Source organism: Physcomitrium patens, chromosome 10 (genome assembly GCF_059467195.1).
Source record: "Physcomitrium patens ecotype Gransden chromosome 10, ASM5946719v1, whole genome shotgun sequence".
Taxonomy (NCBI): Eukaryota; Viridiplantae; Streptophyta; class Bryopsida; order Funariales; family Funariaceae; genus Physcomitrium; species Physcomitrium patens.
In genome coordinates, this window is record NC_143419.1 from 2311750 (window position 1) to 2322392 (window position 10643).

Below are 10643 nucleotides of genomic sequence, written 5' to 3' on the forward strand. Positions count from 1 at the left end.
GTATGCTTTTGCAAGTTATATCGACATAATAAAGTATGGAATGTAATGTCTCTTAGACTATTGCCACCAATTTTGCTATCTATGGCACATTGAGAGTAGGTGATTATGGATCTCATTAAGTATTTATCGTAGATGCCTTATAATCACACTGTAGTTAACATCTTTGTAGATCAATTCTTCAAGCAACTTCACTTGGCTACAATGTGCTTGGATGTTGATGCTTTAATACTTATACAAGTCTTTTTTGATATTGTCTTTTGTCACCATCGATTATCTCATGTTATTATTTTAAATTGAAATCTACGCTTTATAAGAAATTTTAAGTAAGTCTTATTTAAGCTATTAGATACACGACTTGCCATGTCTACAACCTTTTATTCTAAAACAGTTGGACAAACAAAGTATGCAAATCGGACCTTAGAAGATATGTTATAGACAATTGTGGTAATTCATTATAATGATTAAGATAAATATTTAATGCCCTTGAAGTTTACTTATAATGAAAGTATTCAAGCAAGTATTAGTCATTCACTATTTTTTCTCAACACCGATAAGTATCTGATTGTGCCAACAACTTTTGATCATTCTATCAACACCAACAACCTAACAATAAATAAATTTATACAATGGCTTATAATGGCCTTACAAGAAGCATGGTACCACCTATTTACTACATAAAATCAACAAAAATAATGTAGAGATAACCGACGGCAATACAAGATCTTTTGAGAGGGTGATGATGTATTATTCTCTAATGCCAACTTGCTGCTTGCTACATCAATCTTAATCTATAAACTAGTACTTTGGTGGCTTGGATCTTTTTACATTTTTTTAGTGATTTTTGATATCGTACACTATGTCATACTTTCGCCACATATTCAAGTCCATCTAGTCTTTCATATTTTATAATTGAAGGAATTTTATTGTGAACTAAAGTACTTTTTGAATCAACACCAACCACTACCACCACTACCGGTTGTAGTTGAAGTCTAATAAGAATATGAAGTGAACAACATTTTGGAATATTGCTACCTTTGACGTGGGAGTAGACGTCCAAAATTTCAATATAAAGTTCTTCCAAAAGGTTATTCCATCCACAATATAATATAAAAATCTGCACAAAACCTCATCCATTGCCAAGAGACAATTTGGAGATACTATTTGAGTAAAATAAGGACATTTCACATTAATGGAGGAGGATTAATTATAATAGGATATAGATAAGATAATTGTATTATTGACATATAAGAATAGTTAGTTGGAATCATATTTGAGAAGTTATCAAAGTTTCTAGAATTCAGGCAAGGTTAGTGGACTAAGTAAGATTCATCGTATTACCTTCTAAAAATGCCTTAAGATGGTTATCTAGATGGGGCCTATTATAGAATCTTGTAGAAATGACTTAGGACAATTATCTAAGTGGGGTCCATTGTAGAACCGTTTAGATGGATTTTAGGATGGTTATTTATGTAGAATCCATCATCTAAGAATATTTTAGAAAGTCCAGGGTGGTAGAATAAAGTATATATAAGTTTAGTCAAGGCCTTTTAGAGCATCTAGTCAAGTATGACTTTCGATCCTTTTTCTTAGTAAAATTTGGTTTTGCATCTTTTTATTGAGTTCTATTCTATTCTATTCTATTTCCATTTGCTTAGTTTTCTCTTTTGTATCCTATTCTGCTTAGTTTTGTTTAATTTTGTTCTGGTCTTTTTTGTTCTACTTTGTAATGAGGCTTAATGTTGTTGTGGATTAGAAAGATTTTGGAGTTTTGAGATAGATTGGTCTTATTTCAAATATTCTCTATTGTCTTTTTATGCATAGGATTCTTTTGATGTGGTGTTTTTTTTCTCTTTTTGTAGTTCTTTTCGATGACCTTTTGTAATTTTTATCTTTTTTTATTTTTTTTCTATTAATGCTTCATGTTGATTCCTTATAATATGAGCATGTATTGATAATCCATCTACTAAATCATTCCATCTAGTAATTTATCAAATATAATTGCCAAAATATTTTAAATTATCTATAGAAAAAAATTCTTTTGAGCATAATTTATTATACCTGATCACAAAGAATTATATTTTTTAAAAAATTCAAGTTTTATGTTTAAATATTTACTTGAATTTGCTTTCATCCAATATGTTGATGCTTTATTACTTGAGATTTTAAATACTTCTTTTGTAAATACCTTCATCTCTTCTCTTATCAAAGTTTGTCTCTAATTTTTTTCTACTTTTCTTTAAGTGTCTCATACCATCTTTAAAAAAAAACAACTCTTTTGTGTAATGCCTCTATAAAAACTTCACATCTCCTTCTTAAATGATCCATACTATCATACCACATGCACATATGTACTACACCTTTCATTGGTCCTAATCTTTGTTTTGTTGATACCCTTAATGATTGATCCTTTTCTATAAGTTTTGTAAGTTTTATTTGCAAATCTCTCATTCCTTGTATGATTTCATCGATGCTTATTTCTTCTTTCTTTGTGTAACCATTGAAAGATGAATTATAGATGTTAGATAGGTAGTAGATATTTTTATCTTACATGCTTATAATGGTCTTTGAATATCTAACTTATTCTTTCTTCTTTTTCTTTTTGTAAGCAATCCTATTGCCTCTTTTACTTCTTTCAAATTAGTTGTCAATTCTTCATCTTCTTTTTTATCATTAAGTAAGATTTCCAACTTTTTTTTGTAACTTTCTATTAACTGCTTGAAGAAAAACCTCCACTTTATTTAGATCCAATGATTTTTTTTTCTTTAATAAATAAAAATATTGTTTTTCAAATTTTCTTAATAATTTTGCCGCTAGAAGATTGTGAGTCATTAAATCAACTCACTAGTTATTTTAGAATAAAAAGATGTATTTAGAATGCTTAAAATTACAATATATGGTGAATAGTATAGAAAGCTTTAGATAAATAGAAAATTAAAATATTAGTTGTAGAATTGGAGTCTTAGTTAATCTTAGAAGTAATTATCTTAGTTGGTTTAGTATTTTTACTTATTATTGAGTATTAAGGATTACTTATTAAGATCAATTTTTGTATTTGTATTATATTTATATATATTATTTATTAAAAAAACTATAAATGTTAGTTAGTAGTTAGAAGAAGCATAAAAGAGACTTCATGTCTTTTTAATTAATTATATAGAAAATAAGATTTTTAGTGGATATAAATTTTTTTATTACTATTAAAAATTACTAAAATAGATAAATATAGATCTAAATATATATATATATTATAATTATATAAATATTATATTATTTTTTAGAATTTTTTAGGAATTATTTAAAAAGATTTCAAGATCTTAGTAAAATTGAATTTTATTATCTTGTGAGCCATTATAAAGAAATAATCCAAGATTTGAAGGCCATACAAGGTTCTTAGGCTAATTAGGTATTTTTAAAGACCATAAAAAGTCAAAAATATAAAAAGATTAGTTTTACTAGTAAGAAATAGGAGGACCAATAGCTATTCTAATCTTTGTAGAAAGAGAGGTGCTTAAGTCCCGTATAGGTTGTAGCACCTTCAATATAGATAGGAAGATAAGACTAAGGCCTTGTGGCCTCTTTTAATAATCCATATACACTAATTGTGTGCCTTGGTGAGGCTCGAACTCTTGATCTCTTAATTGAGTTATTCTTGAATTAAAAATTATTCACTTAACTTTTTTATTATTTATCTTCTATCTTTAGTCCATCATAACTTAATCATAATAACTTGAATTCATATGTTTTTTTTTTTATTAAAAAGATAAAAATATTATCTATCTAAAAATATATTTTTTATTTTTTACTTTTACTTTTTATTAGATAAAAATCCAATAAACAAACTCTGACTTATTTTGTAGTCTATAATTGCTTGATTATACTTGTTCCACTTATTTTGTGTTGTGTTTTTTTTGTTCTTGTTCTTACTACTTCTATTTTATACCACCAATTATAAACAATTCTTAATTGAGGCCATCTTCTAATTTAGATTGATAGATAAAATTTACCTTCACAAATATTCTTTTTAAGCCTTTCAATCCATTCAAAAAATGACTTTTTTCTAACTCAATTACTATCTTCTAAGAAAAACTCATCTTTCAATGATTGTAAAAAAAATCTTATAAACCTCCAAAATGTCTTATAATGGACTTTACTTGATATCTTATCTTTAGTATAGTAATCAATTCAAATGTTTAAATCATCTCCTTTTCTGAAACATACTTGAATTCCATCTCCTTTTTACAACACCTTAAATATTTTGTAATATATTTTCCTTTAAATTAATCAATCTTATCTACAATTCTTTGTAAATCTTTATTTGTCATACAGTCTTTACAATCTTTAACCTATTATTGTAGCATGAATAAGACAAAAGTCTCAAATATGCTTATGGAATTGGAATCAAAATACAAACCTTATTTTCTATTTGTAATTCCACTTCCAATTCTACTTGAAGTACTATCAAAAGCCTTTTCTTTTATTTTCTTATGTTCTTTCTCTATAATTCAAACAAATCAAAAATAGTTCCAAACACCTTCCACCTCAAGCTTTTCACATTGAATTCACCAAACATGTTGTATTATGTGTATTCTTGCTTGACAATGCACTAGAAACTTAGTTGTGGAAGGTAAATAAAAATGCAACAACAATTCTACCAAGTCTAATAGAACCTTAAATAAACTTCAAGTAATTCCTAATAAACCCAATCAAACTTGAATCTATCAAAATAAATTTAAAAGAAGTTACAAGGAAAATACAAAATAGTCATGATATAACCTCAAAGAAAAATAATAAGAAATCTTAAAGATTTATAAAAATAAATTTTTTTAAAAATAAAAATTATTTTTTAAAAAATATAAAAAATAAAAACTTAAAAAAATAATCCTAAAAAAATACTAAAAATAGAAATTATAATATAATTCTAATTAAAATTCTAATTAAATCTTTACCAAATTCTATATTAAATCCTAATTGACATCCTAATTGAACCTTAATTAAATCTTAGGTTAAATCTTAATTGAAACTCTAATTAAATTTTAATCAAATCTTAAATCAAATCTTAATAAAATCCTAATGAAATCCTAAAATCTAAATAAATCCTAGATAAACTTTAGAGAAATCGTAATCAAATCTTAATCAAGTTCTAAATCAAATCTTAGATCTTAAATAAACTCTTAATAAATCCTATAGCAAAATGGAACCTCAAAAATTAATGATGTTATTATTATTATTATTATTATTAATTCAAAATTTACACACTTTTTAGTATCTTAGTTAAAAACAAGCATAAGAAAAATAAAATAAATTGTACTAACTAATTGAAAGAAATACAAGATAATCTAATCGGATATTGGATGGCCTCTCTTCCAATCCAAATGCTAAATTTTTAACTCTAATATCTCTTTATTTAATCATTAAATTACTTTTAAATTTTATCCAAACCTTAGAAATTAAGTTTAATATTTATATAAAAAATTTTACTTCAATTCAATTAAAAAATTGCTAAAGATCTTAGAAACACTCATTGTCCCTCAAATTCCAATTATTGAAACCTCAATCCACAAAAACCTTCATATACTTCAACCTAATTATTTGATTGACTTCAAAATTTGCATACACATTTATAACCAATACACCAAGATGCTTTTCAAACTTCACTTGTATATACACCATAGAATTAAAAAAACCTTCAAATTTATAAACATATTTTTATTTCTCAAATTTTAATCCCATCAAGAACATCATTAACTTTGAAAATTCTTCAAAATTTCAATAATGATTTAAATGATATAAAACCAATGCCTAAAAATTGTTTTTCTAGTCTCTCTCAAATTCTATGATCTAATCTATAAAAGAACCTTAGAGTCACCATATGTGCATGGTTTTGTGCCATAGAAACTTATTTCAAAACATGTTGATAATTAATTCTCTTTGAGTATCAATTCCTAGCTTCTTAAGATAAATTTTATTAAAATCTATTTTTAAATTTTTTTTCATATGTATCTATATTATTTAATTTTCTAATCTAATTTATTTTGTTATATTTATGATCCTATAAAATAAATAGAAGTCTATTTTATAAAAAATCAGTAGTAATACTTTTTAGTTTTATTATCTTTTTGACTATTATCTATATTTTTAAGCTAATTTGCTACAATATTTTAAAATAAGTTCTACTATAATATTTCTTTTTTTCTTTTTTTCATTCATTAGTTGTGTTATATCAAAATCTTAGGATTCAAAGCCTCTAAGTAGTACCCAATATTGAAACAAGCTGAAAAGCCTCATTAATATCTATCATTAGCATAAAGTCCTCATTGTGATTACTATCTAAGTAATTTGGTGCAGGAAATTGATAATATTTATTTCTATTATATACCATAAAAGAAATTACTTGAATACCTGTAACTATTTAAAGGCTAAAAGTGCAACCTATGCTTGTAAAATCACCAAGCTTTGCAGTTCACTAGTAATCACTTCTAGATTATTATAAGTCCAACATACCAACAAAAAGAATGATCTTATTGGTCATCAATCCGACTAAATTCCTACAATATGCTTATCAATATAAACTAGTACAAATACAAAATGGAATAATTACAAAAAACCTTCGAGAACAATATCCTTAAGTAGGAAAAGGTATCAAAAATGAAATCCAAAAATCCACATTGGATCTTTATCCTCAACAAGACATAAGAAAAAATCAAAAGTGAACAAGAGCAATCAACATCCACCTACAGTGGATGGTCACAAATCACAAAAATCATTACAGTAAAAGATAATTGTAATAAAATGAAATGTAGAGAAGTAAGTAAAAATCAAAAACTCACGTAGAAAGTAATCAAAATTTATTAATGCTAATTCAATACTCTAAATGATCTTTACTCTTAAAATTAAATATGCCAATGAATTCTTTAGGCTTCTTCTATACGAAATTGATTAAAAAATAATCAAATTTGAACTCCATATGTATTTGGAGTGAGCTTTTAAACTTGATACTTAAATTTTTAGAAATATGTATATATATATATATATATATATATATATATATATACATGTATATACTTTAATGCCATATAATTATACAATGAGGCCTATAACTATAATATTTTTGTTACCATAGATCCTTTGACCATAGAAAGCATGTTACCATGGATCTTATAATTATACACTCTCATCATTGCGCACTTCTAAAGCCATGGTTTGATGCCTTGAGCCACAAAAGAATGCTGCAAATCATCATAGGCCATTGCTAGCTACCAACTACTATTACAATGATTATTATTCTTGTCACTTTTTGTACCAAATTATTGCATCACATCCCTTGTGCAAAATACAAATACTTCATACTAAGCACCCCTCTGGCAAAATCATCATGCATTCTAAGCTCATAGTATCCTTGCCTCATGACTATAGTGTCACCTTGTACTATTCTTTGCGATTACTCTCTGCAACTTGTAAGCCTTTCCTATGACCCTCTTATGATCTTGCCTTAATGTACTGCACTTAGTCCAGTTTTGTTGTAACAATGAGTTGTGCACTTAAGTCCTTCAATGCCACCTCACAACTTTGCCTTACTATCTTGCTCATTGCTAAATCATATTGCTATCTCAATACAATATTACTTTGTCATAATATAATAGTTCAATATCTAGTACATAATATACCGCTCAAGTACTGCATTCTCCATATTCTATATGTCCCTTCTTGAACCATATAAAGTAGTGAATATATGAAAAAGAAGAGAAATACCACTCCTTCTTATAGAAGTGAATAATAATAAAGAGTTTGAAGTTTAAAAGTCTTAGATTCGAGGCAGTAGTAAAATAGATTAGAATATTTTGTACATTAGTATAGATATGATATTAGTAAATTCATATGAGATCCAACAAAGAAACTTATAAATACGTCAAAAAAAATTGATGCTTTATTATTGACAACATCCATTAAAATCAAGATGAAAGATATCAAATCTTTATTATAAAAGAATTGTAGTTTAAAAAAGATTCTATTTGATTTTTTATCCTTATTTGTAGTTTCTATGTATTTGTGGAGTTAAAGAGATGGAGAACTAATAGCCAAGAGATTTAACTTTGGAGCCATTATTAATTGATTTAGAATGAGATACTATTAGTACTTGAAAGGACCTATTAATTATCTTTGAAGGGAACAAAGATCAAAGTATGTAGCAAATATAATTTGCCGCATCTTGGATTTCATCAACATGTGATCACCTCTCTTTATAGAACTTATTTCTAAAAGAAGAGATAAAGTCACAAATATATATATTTACTTCAATATTTATATAGATATTATGAATAAATAAAAGTAATATAGTTTGATAATATGTTATAGTATAGCTTCTTAGAAGCTTTATACATGTAATTTCACTTTTGCACATATCTATACGTAAGTAGTAGGTTAAAAACTTGGCCAACAAACTAACTACATGTTGGATGTATTGGTAGCTTATAGTATAAGCTAACAATGTAATACACATATGAAAAATTTGCCTTAGAAGTTAAAACATATATTTTATAAATTTGACATATGTTGGAGGTCCTATAGAATATTGCTACATAGCTTCTAGATAGATAGTATATATAGAGCTAAGAGTGAAGCTTTCTTTACTCTTATTAATATCTTTCTTGTTTTTAATTTACTCTCAAGAGTCTATATTCTTTTTATCTTTGAAAATAGCTATTTTTATCTTAATATTATAATATTTTTGGAATAAATATTCATTCTTTTTTAATTATATAAGAATATTTTGAGATTTTTTTTTATCTTGATTCATGTCTTTAATATGAATCTATTTTCATAAAAAATGCCTTAGAGAAGTCAATACAATATAAGATTGGTATAGAATTAAATATTATTTTTAAAGCTTCAAAAGATATTTCAACTTCATTATTGTACTGAAGTTTATATTTACATGTTAAATATATAAGTGGAACTACAACTTAAGTGGAGCTACAAGTTTAAAAAAGTTTTTAATGAAGATTTGGAAGTAATTGGAAAATTTCAAAAAATATTAGACATCTCTTATTATTTTTGACACCTTTCAATCCACAATAGTTTAAACTTTTTTAGGATTCATTATAAGGCCATCATTTGAAATGATGTATCCTAAGAAATTAAATTGAGTAGTATAAAATATATATTTTTTCATCTTAGCATATAATCATATATCTCTAAGTTTTTGTGACATATGCCAATTATAAAATTTATGATTTTTTATATTTTTAGAATAAATTAAGATATTATTTAAATAATAGAGAATAAAATCATTTAATTTTTTTAAAAGATATCATTTATAAGATATTAAAAATCAGCTCAAATATTTGTGAATCCAAAAGATATGACATTATATTCAAATATCCATACTTGGTTCAAAATGTTGTCTACTATTTATGTCCTTCTTTGATATATATCAAGTTGTATGCTCTCTATAGACCTATTTTAGTTTAGATTTTGCTTTGATTAAATTGATCAAGATGTCTTGATATCAAGGATAAAGGATAACTATTCTTAATGGTGATTTTATTGAGTCCTTAATATTCTATACTTTTTTGTAGTGATCTATTTTTATTTTTTTTAAAATTAAAATAGGAGCTTCTTTTAGAGATTTTAAATGATGTATAAAATTTTTGACCAAAATTCTATTAATGTATTTCTTGAGTTCAACCAACTCATTTTACAATAAACTATAGATTGGTTCAAATGGTAGTTGAGTTCCTTTTTGAAGATTAATTAAGCAATTATAGATTAAGAAATGGATAGAAATTGATTTTTGTAGGACATTGATTAGATATTGATAAAATTCATTAATCATCCATAGGGCACTCAATTCAAGAGGTAGGATGGATGATTTAGTCATAAAAAGTGATTAAATAAGAAATGTTGGTTGAAATCTTTATTTCAGAATAAGTATATATCAGTTGAAGAAGAAGTAGAAATAGCCAGACTGTGATAGTTATGAGCCGGGGTAAGCATGGTACTACCCCTTGTTTTTATTTTCTTTATAGAAGAAGGGTAATGAATAGGTTTTGAATAATATGAAGTGAAATTTTGTAATGAAAGAAAGATTTGATTTATATGATATCAAATGAAAAATTAAATTTATTGCGTGCTGAATTATAAGTAGAGAATTGGAAAGTCAAGAATTGACGATGTTTATGAAGTATGGATATGAATGGAAGAATTATAATAAATTGATTATCAAGAGTTGAGAGTGTTCCACAAGAAAAAGTCTCTAGAGTCTAGAATTGTGTGAAGTAGATTACCAGGAATGATAGTTAGTTTTGGAGAATTTTAGTGATTGAATTATGGAATGTTTTATGTAGTCTTTTAAGATAGTTTAATATTACATATTTTTGTTATAATTTTGGAAAAGAGAAGATATAGTGAATGCATAAGATAGAATCATCAATTAGAATATTTTATTTGTTAGAAGAAGAATTGATAGAATGTGAAAGGCATTGTAGCATTCTTGGGTGTTTTTAGCAAATCAGAAGATAATTAATACAGTGGCCCTAATATATAAACTCATGCGGATAGTCTTTTTCTGTATTCAAACTCTCCTTTACAAGTTTATTCTAGGTAATATTTAAAGAATAAGTAAAACAACAATTACAAGGATCAAT